Genomic DNA, 11,718 nt, shown 5'->3' with positions numbered 1-11,718 from the left:
GACTTCTCATCATGGTTTGGATCATTGGGTATATCATACTGAATTTGTTTCTAGGCTTGGGGCAAAATCTTGCACCTAGTTGGGGGCAAAAATTTTGATCATTTTGAGCTTAATCAAACAGGAAGAACAACAGTTAGGCAACACTTATCAAGTGAAAACTGAGACACATCCAACATTGAACATGAGATTAAATTGTCAAACATCAGACTATCACAAAGATAGTCTAAGCACATCACACACTTTTCAATGGATGATATCTTTTGGATAACTATTTTAACATGATTGTCCAACTTTTCAATCTAGATTTTCTCTATCATGATTTTTGAGTGACTCCAAGATGTCTCTGACTAGAGGAATAAGGAAGGAACATGATATTTTTCTTGTCTGTTGTCTGAAAATTAATCATTAATATGTGCAAATTTGTCTCGGTACATGATCATCGGAGTATCATTGAAGACATTTCTGATTTGCATATTGAAATGGTTAATACTGCCCATTTTAAGCAAGCAACACTCATGTCATCTTGGCTCAATTATACCTTGATGCTTTTGCTAACTTGCCATATCAAAATACAAGAAATTCGTGCTCAGGTCATCATTGTTTAATTATATCATTGATGTTTGCACTCACTTCCCACATTTAAAAAAGCTCAATGATGACAAAACACAATAACCCAGTGACTGGTCTAATCATCGCTTTGCATTTTCATTTGCATTTAGCTTGCATTTCATTCTTGCATGGGATCCAACTCATTTTATCCAAGGTTAAATCTATCGCAAGAATCATCAAGGTATCATCATAAGTGTATACGTAATCAGACGGAAAACTCATCTCTCTCCAGATATTGTCGACCCAACAAAAATCTTATGCTACCCTCTCAACAGAACCAACATCAACATATCTGAATATTCCTACAACTTGATATCAACAAACTGTTAGTTCTTTATCCAATCAACCTTATCAATTCTATCAATCAGTCACATCTAAATATATCCTATCATCTCTTATACAAGATGTATCTTTCCTAGAACTAGACATTCTGATCATGTCTTATACAGGATATATCGTTCATAAAACCAGATGCTTTGATCATCTTTGTCTTATATAGGAACTGTCATTCCTGAACCAAGATTGAATCTCAATCTTATCAATCTAATCAATCAAGCTTTATCAATAATCAAAAACCACATCATCGTGATCGTAGAACTCGCATTTTCATCAACCACAGTTGCAAAAATCAAATCATTTCTAATCGGGATATTAATTTTGCAAAGATCCAAAAACTCCAAAGGTCAATTATCTTAATTGATCTCCCGAGGGGGCATCATTGTATCACAGTTTATCAATCAATAGTTGGGGTATCCTATCAAACCAATATCATCATCAAAATGAGATTATTATTTGAATCAACACGTCATCACACCTCGGTTCAAAGAGGGGCAAAATGTATACACCTAAAAATGGTTTGAAGATAATTAATTAAATAAGCAATTATTTAATTAATCCCCCTTTCTAATTTAATTGAATTCATTAGGCAATTTGATTAAATTCTCCCTTTCATCTACTTATTATTAAATCTAAGGATTTATTTAATAAGTTCATTTCAATAGTCCCCTTTAATTAATTAATTCAAATTAATTAATCTTCCCCCCACTTCAATAGATTCTTCTAATCCTCTAATTAATTAAAACAAATCAATTTATGAGTTGTTGAGAATTAATTAGTTTTTTCCTATTATTTGAATTTTTAAATTCAAATTACCCACATTCCTCCTAACTTCTAACCACCTAACCTAGGGTTTAACCAACCCTATCCTATCTTTCACATTCTAACCTCCTTATCCTAACCTCCTATGGTGTGGATATTTTCTTGTTGAGACACATGGTACTTTGGCCACATGTCTCCTCTCTTGGATTCTTGCCCTTTTTTGAGCAAGGCTCCTTGACACTTGCCACCATAGAGATGACAAGTGTCCCTTCCTCCAACCTCCTCCAATTTCACCCTTCATATCTTCAGACTCAATCTTGACCGTTGATTCCTACCACCTCACCCCTAGCCTTGGAAATCTTATAAATATCCCCTATTTTGGAGCAATAGGGATCCTATCTCATTATCAATTTAGGCATTGTTACTATAGGCATATCATTTGAGAATTACTGTTATACGCAATTGCATCTTAGATTTAGCTTAATTTGATCATTTTCTAGCATAATTGTTGAATCATGTAGCTTAATCAATCTCTTTTCTAGCTTAATTACATCATCATCATAGCTTAATCATGTATATCATTAACTTAATTAGTCTCTTGGATCAATCTAGCATAATAATTCTCATCTTTACATATCATTATCATTTCAAATCCTCCATCTAGGGTAGTCAAGTCACTGGGATTGCTTATCAAGATTTGAGAGCAAATCCATACTTGCATCTCTTATGAGGCGATAGGTCTCTTTGTCATGGCTCATCTTTGTTTTCTTATTATTTTATAACCATGCTTGTAATGATGTATTTAGTGTTTGTTTTGTAGCTGCAGGTATCACACTTCATAGGCACGATAGCTTCCGGTTTCAATTTTGAAAGATATAGGATAGTTGAAGTGTTTGAAGAGGTTGTTTTTATAATTTTTCACAAAATTTACAGCTTGTGGTAAAAATAAGTGATCTAATATTTAAGGAGGGTACGTAAGAAAAATCTTGTATTATTTTATAAGGAAAAACAATAGCTTAAATTTTCAAAGAGTTTCCTATCTTGTGGGCCAATGGTAGGGGAGTTAAGATTTGCAAGGATTTGTTTCTTTAATTTCTCACTAAACTCTTGGCTAGTGATGACTAATTGATTAGATGGTTATGCTAGGTGGGTAAGTGAATATTATTTGTTTTATTGTTTTTCTTAGAGGAGAATAAGGGAAATTTAAATTTCAGAAAGGTTAAAGAAATAGCTTCATTTTTCAAAGAGTTTTGTATCTAAAGGTTGCATATTGTAGTAAAGATTTCCAAGGATTTGTTTCCACAAAATTTCACTAAACTTATGTTGTGTGACAACCAAATGTTGGATAGATAAGGGATTATATAATTTTACACTAAATTTATGCCCTCTAGAGGATAAACTCTTCAATGGTTATGTATTGTAGGTAAGAAAATAAATATAATTTTATTTTCATTTATTTTAAAGAAAAATAAAAAAATTATATTTTTAAAGAGTTGCCTCAATAATTTTCAAATATAAATAGTATAGATATCAAATGTAAATTTACCTAAAAGTTGTAGAAAAATATTAGTTTTATTTTTGTATTAGATTCATTACAAAGGTTAGATAAAGTTATTTAGATTGATATATCTAACATCTCTAGATAGTTGTATTTAATATATGTATACTATTTTATTATATTTTATGAAAATTTATAATTGAAAAAATTGAATACTTGACATCCCTATGATCATGAGATTTATATCAGCTATTTTTTCCCAAAAAAATAAATTCCTATTAGTATTTAGATTCATATTATTGAAAAACAAATATAAAAATATTTTAATGCATCGTATGTTTATATCTCTATATATCATATCAACGCATGGTATGTTTGGATGGTAATGCTAGGTAGATAAGTGAATATATATATTTTTTTGTTTCTTTTTTCTCTTAAACAAGAAGGGGAAATTTGGATTTACAAAAGGTTAAAAAAATAGTATGCCCCTAATAAGCCTGTGCAGATATTGCAAACTAGTGGAAATAGGACAAAATGAGCTAACCCAATGGTGGATGAAGATACTGAAATTATCTTTAGCCTAACATAGTCATTGAATATGGTGGATGAAGATTAAAAAGAACTAATAATGGCCAAAAATACCCTTGTGGAATAACTGCAAGGTTTAAGATAGACCAATAACAGTTAGGGGCATTCAAGCCCCTAACATTTCAGGATAAGATTTTCATTTTTGTTCAGGAAGGGAAGAATCCTTCCTTATTTTAAGAATATATGTGATTTTGGTTTGACCAAGCTCCTCACCCACCAATGATCCGTGTTCAATTAAACATTTTCTTCCTTTCTTGGGGGAGGTTAAGCCAAAATCTGGTTTTGTAATTCCTTCTACATTCTTCTTAATGCCCAATTTTCTTTTCTCCTTCACTTGAGAATACAAAGCAACAAGAGGAGTTTTCATGACGGTTTTAGAAACTTCTTCCTATTAGTAAAATATAAATCTTACATTATTTATCACACATGAAATAAAATGATGTTCTAACATTTTATATCCTATGTGCCTTGGTAGAGACCTAGCTGCACAAGAGAAAAAATTCCTAGTTGACGCATAAATCGAACAAAATGGGCAAAACTAAAATTGAAAGAAAACAAGTTTCTCCATTATTACCATCTTGAGTTGGCATTGTGAGATGGCATTGGGATGAAGAGGGGGACTGTAAGTGTGGAAAGACAATAGAAGACCAAAAATAATAAGCAAGAAATTATGTCATAGAAAAAGAGACAAACAATATGACTAAAAATTATGTCATGGGATTTTTTAAGTCAATTCAAACAAAGGTGAGAGTTCAAATGTCACTATGAATTCAACCATTTGTTATCAACAAACACTAGCGTTGTTTATTCCTCATACTTGTAACTTTACAAATCCATCTAAGAAGTAAATCTTAAAAAGTAATGTTTCTACAAACCAACATGACAGCTAGCATGCAAACCCCAACAAAAAAATGACAGAGGACTAATCTTGAAGAGGAAACTTTAAAAACCTCATTTACTGATTAAAACAAGAAATAAAATCATGAGATTGAAAAGGGATTAAAATGTTCATCAAAGAAATAACAGCCTAAGATTAAAACAAGAACTTTGTTATTAAGTTGATTGTGCTTAATATTGTGGAAATTCAAGTCTAAACAACCTTTTGTGACTTTATCAGTTTAACTACTATCTTCCAACTTAAAAGGTGGTGTAGAGTGAATTGTCTCTCATCGCTTTGTGCTACGTTGTCTAGGTATCTTCTCCAAGCTACACAAGAACCATCCAATGATTCTACACCTCACACCCTCCAAGGGTTTGCAAGACTTATGCTCTCTTATCCTCCCAAGGTCCTTAGGCTAGGATAAGCACTTGTTGTTTTGTGAGTTCCCTTTTCTTGTTTAGGAGACCTTATTTTTGCACTCCCTTTCACATACATTAGGATGGATGATTTTCCAAGAATTCCCCACCCTATTCCTTACTCAAGATATTTGACACTTATAGGTTTGGTGTTTTACAAACAAATTGCACTTTTAGGCCTAATCGAAGACCTAATTCCAATAGCCCTATCAGTGGGGTATTTTGTATTTATCTACTAAAATTCCTTAACAACCATATGAAATATATTACATTATAGACAACCTTTTGGGGTTTACATACAATATATCAAAATGGAAGGTGGTTTTTGTTATTAACATATCTAACTCTTACTAGTTAATTGGGCCTAATTGCCCCTTTCTAGGCCTAAAAAGTAGGGATTGCTTAAAACCCCCTCACTGGTCCGATTGCCTTTGTGAATTGATGTTGATTTAATGTCTATACTTCCATATAAAATTCCAAACCAATCATACTTCACCTCCACCCACTGGATTCACCCAATTAGGGCCATTTATCCATGATTCCTAATGCTTGCCAACTCAACGTGCCAAGCCTAGGGTATGGTGGCAAATATTTTTTTTAGCTTCCCCTGACTCGAAACCAAAAAGAAAACATAGTATACATATCAACCTAACATTCCAAAAGGTTTTAGCGAGGATATCCACCCTAGAACGTTAGGTTGGAGCCATTTTTCTCTCAAAACTCTGGTTTTTAGGGCTCTTGAACCCGCCTACAACAAAATGAATATTATTCACAAACTAAAAACTACAACACTTCAAGAATCCAAATTGAAAAACAAAATAAGATAAGACACCATTCTAACAATCCATGACCATGTCTTGGACGTGTCAATCCATACAAACTTGCAGAGAATATCAAAAACTCAGAAGAACACACCAAATGGGAAATCAAAACTTGTATATTTACATCATATCTTGAACAACAAAAAAAACAACAACAACTATTTATCATCACTCTTTCCAAGCTTTTATACTAGCCTTGGAGTATTTACACACTCATAATTAACTATGACAACCAACTAGCGTTGGTGTATGAAAATGTTGCAAGCAACTTTTGCAGCTTTTGCACTTTGTTGCATAGGTGAGCAACTTTGCTCAAACTCAAGCTTAGTCACTTTCAAATGACTCATATGACCTTAACAAACTCAAAAAAACATCAACCGACCTACATTAACCCAAAAACAACTTATCCTATTAAGTTCTCTACCTGGCACTCTTAAGAGTTCACATGCCAACCATAGCCTGTTAACTCTCCTCTTGCTTCAAAACCTATCCTTTGCAACCTTTAATATATCAATGGGTTCTTCCTTATAAATATTATGAGATAAACTTATCATTACATATTATTTTATTCTATCATCCTCAAGTGAAGTCTTATGTCTCCTTGCATCCCAAATGTCATACAAGCTCTTGGGGATCATAGATGATAACTCTATCAAAACCTTACTAAATTTATCTATGTACTGTACAATGGATTCTTCTACATCTAGCTGGTCTTTATCCTAAAAATTCTCATAATATATAGAAACATTTTTCAAATTTCCATCTTTCAAAATCTGATCAATTAACTACTGCCAAGTCATAGGAGGCACAATTTCATATGGGCCTTCAAGTTTTACCGAACTTGAGGGCGTCATCTATCTCATATTTTTTCTTGCCTATTCTTGTCTTGCTAGATTTCTCTCCTTGTGACTTATGTTTCTTGATAGGAGGAGAATCTCCAAATGTAGGTTTCTGGACTACCCTTACATAAGTGACAGTTTTATTTACTTCCCTCACCTCTTCATCTAACTTTGTTTCCTCTTCTGCTGCAACATATTTCCTTGTAGATTTCTCCTTCTTCCTCTTTTCAGCTCCACCAATAGATGTTGTTGGTTTAGGCTTGGGTGGAGGTACCGAATTCTGTACACCGAAGGTAGGTGAAGATTTGCTAGGTTTGGGCTTGGACTACTTCGAAGGTGAAGATACCAGTTTGGTTTGAGGCTTCACCATATCCTCTTCCTTCAATATATTTTGTGCTCTAGCCCTTTGCACAACTTCTCTTGTAATACCTATATGCTCTACAACCACTTCAACTTCTTTTCTTATTTTCCTTTTCCTTTCTAGTTCAGTGAATTTCTTGTCCAAGTCCATATCCTTCTCCTTAAATGTGCTAAATCTCTTCTCTCTCTAGTCCACTGGTTGGGTCAACATGTGTTGAGAATATGCATCAAGTGTGTTATAATAAACCTTATACCCAATGGGCATGATCCACATATTTCCTTGCTCAACTACCCCCATCAGACATTGATCCTTGTCCATCATAAAATAGATAGTTTTCTCGTATTTCTCTACTATGATCTTAGGAATTGTCTCTTTGTCTTTCATAGTACCTTAGAAGTTCTTGAAATAGCCCCATAAGGTAGATATTATAATTACATTGTCACCTATACCCAATAGTCCTTCCTAATTTGCATAGCCACAGGTTTGTCATAAGCCCATTAGAATTTTCCTATACCAGGGATCTCATTCATGAAGTGTAATGCTAAAAAGACAATAAGGGATCCAAAATTGAAGGTATTTTTCTTGTCTTTCTTTATTTTCTTCAAGTTTCTCATCAATTCACTTAGGAGTACTAAACAAAGATCATATTTTTTATCCTCCTTGAGCATCTGATATGTAGAGAATATGGAAGTACAAGAGACTGTGTTCTGCCTATAGTATTGATATACCTTGTAGCCCACTACCATTGAATAAAATCTTACATCATTCTCAACTATGTCACTAATTGTCATCAATCGGTTGTCATATTGGGAACCGATGACAACTACCATAGTGGTGTTCTATACTTTCCTCATACTAGGGATCTCACCGGTTGCACTCAAGCATGTGACTACTTGAATGGCATGCTTTGTAATCTTATGAGGTCTATATAGCCATATGAACTCATCATGAACCCTACTAAGAATGTATCAGACCCATTCCACCTCATCAAATACCAGAAAATAGATAAATTGTGTGAAACCCTTGCCATGAAGAATCTTGTATTCGAGCTTCAGATTTCCCAGACTATCCATCATATGCTTATTATAGAGTGTAACCATATTTGCATTGCCAAGTTCTTCAATATCACGATGAATGTATGTCCTGATATCTTCATTGTGAAGAACACCATATGAGACTGAAGAAAATGCTCCTTCTGGATCATCTTTAATAGATTTCAAATGATGCCTCTTGAAAATTGGTCTTTCTCTACCAGAAATTTCAACTACTAGAGGTGTAGCAATAGTGGATGCAGATGCCACTAAGAAATTTAGGGTTTAATAAAAGATAGCTCATGAACAGATAAATAACTCTTGATTCACAACGGGGTGCAAGAAATTGTTGAATGACCATTTCAAGCTCGATTGTTGTTATCAAATATCTTTCACTCTACTTCTCTTCTCTCTTCTCTCTTTCACATTGTGAAGAATAAACTTTTGAAATGCCCTTTTAACCTTTGAAAACCTAATTTTGAGTTGTAATAAATGTTCATCCTTAAAGCTTCCAGTTATCTTACTTTTCATGAAATTGCCTATCAGAGTCTCAAATCTCCATGAAATCTTCCAAATTTTATCTACATGCTTGATCTAGATCTTTTGTAACCTTTTGGAATTGGTTATAGGTCTCCAAAGAGGGGGTTCTATTGATCTACATGAAAAACTCCCCCTAAGGCCAAAAAGCCATAGTTACCAGATGAGGTTCCATTAGTAGATTCAGGTGTGGGGACATTTTGCACATTTGAATATTCCTTTTGTCACCCACATATTCTTATATTGATCTATGATTTCATCTACCTTTTCTTTTCCTTTCTCATCAGGTTTGTTCTTGTTCACCAATGCATTCTTTCTTTTGCAATGTCTTGCAATATGACCTTGTTCATTGCATGCATGGAAGAAAATAGTCCTCTGCATAGGCCTAAAGTTCATCTGATTTGGTCTCATCCTACATTGGTTAGATATATGTTCATTTTCCAAAAATCCCACAAGCATAGCATCTATTGTTCTAAAAATTATTTATCACTATTTTGCACATATTTGACTTATGACCAAAGTTGTTACGTATGAAACATTGACTGATAAAGGCAGGACCATTATTCATCATCCCATTATCCATCCTACTTCTACATTGATTTTCCATATGACCAAATCTATTGGAAGTGAAACATCTACCATTGAATTTATAGGCATTAGGTTGTCTTATCGAAGGTTTCTTGTTCTTTTGTTGATGATTGCTTTAACCACAACCAGATGATTCTCCTTTCTCAAATCCAAGTCCTCCCATGTTTTTTCCATGTCTCTGACTATCCAGCATCTCATCCAATCAGACTGAACTAGCTTTAAAATTCTCTTTGTACTCATTAGCAATAGCCAACTCATCTCTTAGAATTATGATGTCTTTCAAGTTCTTGTCCATCATTCTTTGTTTGCACCAATTCAAGCTTCAACTGATCATTCTCATATATCAATCTGCAACATTCATCACATCTATCCTTCAATTATTGAGACAAGATTTCATCATTCTTCTTTCAGTCTTCAATATCCTTAGTCAGCTTCATGATAATAGATTGCATCTCATTCTTCAAAACTATATTCTCCCTGGGCAGCTTCTCACATTCATCTATTTTGTCTTGTAAGGTTTGATTGTCAACACTTTGTTCTTTTTTCTATTGCAACTTATCCATCAACACCTTTCTCTTTTCTCTAGAGGTGTTCAATTGATCTTTCAATGTCTTAATGAAGTCTTTAGATTTGTTCAGATTTATTTTCAAGATACTATTTTCCTTCATTGTTGCATCAAGATCTTCAAGTGCCATAGTAAGTTGCTTTCGCAAACCAAAGTGCATTGATTCAATCTTTCGGATCTTCGTCAAGTTGCTAGGATTCCTCGAAGGAACTAGGCTCTAATACTAATTGGCACACTAATGGAATTGATCCACGCATAGAGGATGGCTCAATCCAAGATAGACATGGTGTTGGTTTCCCCATTTGATACCTCAAATTTTCCTAAGAATTGGCCATCTTCTATAGTAGAAATTTAAGACAAATGGCCAATTACATGAGTACTCACTAGAATAAGTGAATTTTCCTTCTCTTTGGGCTTTACAAGACCCAAGCAAGTAAACCTTGCAATATTTATAAATCGAAAACAAATAGTGGCAAATATTGCATATCCAAACACCTCTCAAGAAAATATATCAAAATACATGTCATTTATACTTTAATTTTCCTCTACCTACCTCCTTCATTATTTTATCATTTTTCCTAACTACCCTCTATTAATCTTGGGGAGTTTCCCACCTCAGTAGTAGGCACAAACCCTTGAAAAACTTAGACCCACATGTAAGATTGAACCTTTGCAAAAGGTTACAAAAGTAGACCTTAACAGGTGGTTGAGACTACAAAACCATGCCATTGATAAATATTGCAATAAATTCCATCTCCATCAACAAAATTTGACTTAAAAAAAAAATCTAAATAAAAAGGTGTAACCATAAAAATATTGCTTTTCTATTGTCTCAATTTGTATGATAGCACCTAATTGATAATTTTTGTTTACACTCAATCTTAATTTTTTGTGTAATTTAAATATCATAATAAAGCTTCCTAATAAAAGAGTAGAGAACATTACAATATCTCCACATGAAAATAGGAACCCTCGCCAATTTTAATGAAATTACATCTGTCATGACTTCCAATACATTTAGTTACTGATGTTCAATACCTTTAGCAAATTGAAGAAAATTCAGAACATGCAATCTGTTGGTTAGCTATCAGCTAAAATATACTACTAAATCGATTAGTTGTTGAAATTAATGGGGAGAATGTTGGCATATTAATTTCCCCACATGCATGTGATCAAACATTTGAATTGCAGTTCATTACATGAGATAAAAATAGAATATTGGTAATTTCTTCCACTTGCATGAGAAGAACTCTAGTTTGTAAGAGCTAAAATAAGAGCTCTAAAAATAAAATTTACATCAAGATTTTAAATGCATGTTTGCTTTTTTATTTTTAGTTGGCAATCATGTGCCGAAGACTTCTATATAAAGAGGTTTAGGCTATAATGAATTCTTTGTCTTTGATCTTTTGATCATTGAACTTTGATCACATGATCAAGAAGTATTTTGTATTTAGCTTTGAATAACTATAAATATTTATGTATTTTTTAAAGCAATTCTACGATTATTGCTATGTAGCAATTTGTGTCTATTGTTTATTTTTTTCACAAAAAATAAAGAAACCTTCAAGATGAATAACTGAATTAGGAGTTAAGCATAGTTTGTCATTACATGTCTATTCTAAATGTGAGTAGTTCATTGAGCTATTCTAATCAGAATCTTATTACTTTCCTGGAATTGTTGTTTTGATACTGATTTCTTACACTTGTCTTCTTGAATGTAGTTTTCATCTTGAATGGACATGGTGGTATCGACAGAACATGGTTGATTTGCTGAAACAATGCTACCAAACAGAGGTTCTTGTTTTTCAGGCACAATGGTATTTATAGTGTCAGAGTTACCAAGCAAATCCACCATCTTAAAGCCTGTTTCTATAGTAGATTCATGAC

Source organism: Cryptomeria japonica, chromosome 3 (genome assembly GCF_030272615.1).
Source record: "Cryptomeria japonica chromosome 3, Sugi_1.0, whole genome shotgun sequence".
NCBI classification, from domain to species: domain Eukaryota; kingdom Viridiplantae; phylum Streptophyta; class Pinopsida; order Cupressales; family Cupressaceae; genus Cryptomeria; species Cryptomeria japonica.
The sequence above is the reverse complement of the archived record's forward strand: the minus strand, read 5'-3'. Positions refer to the sequence as shown.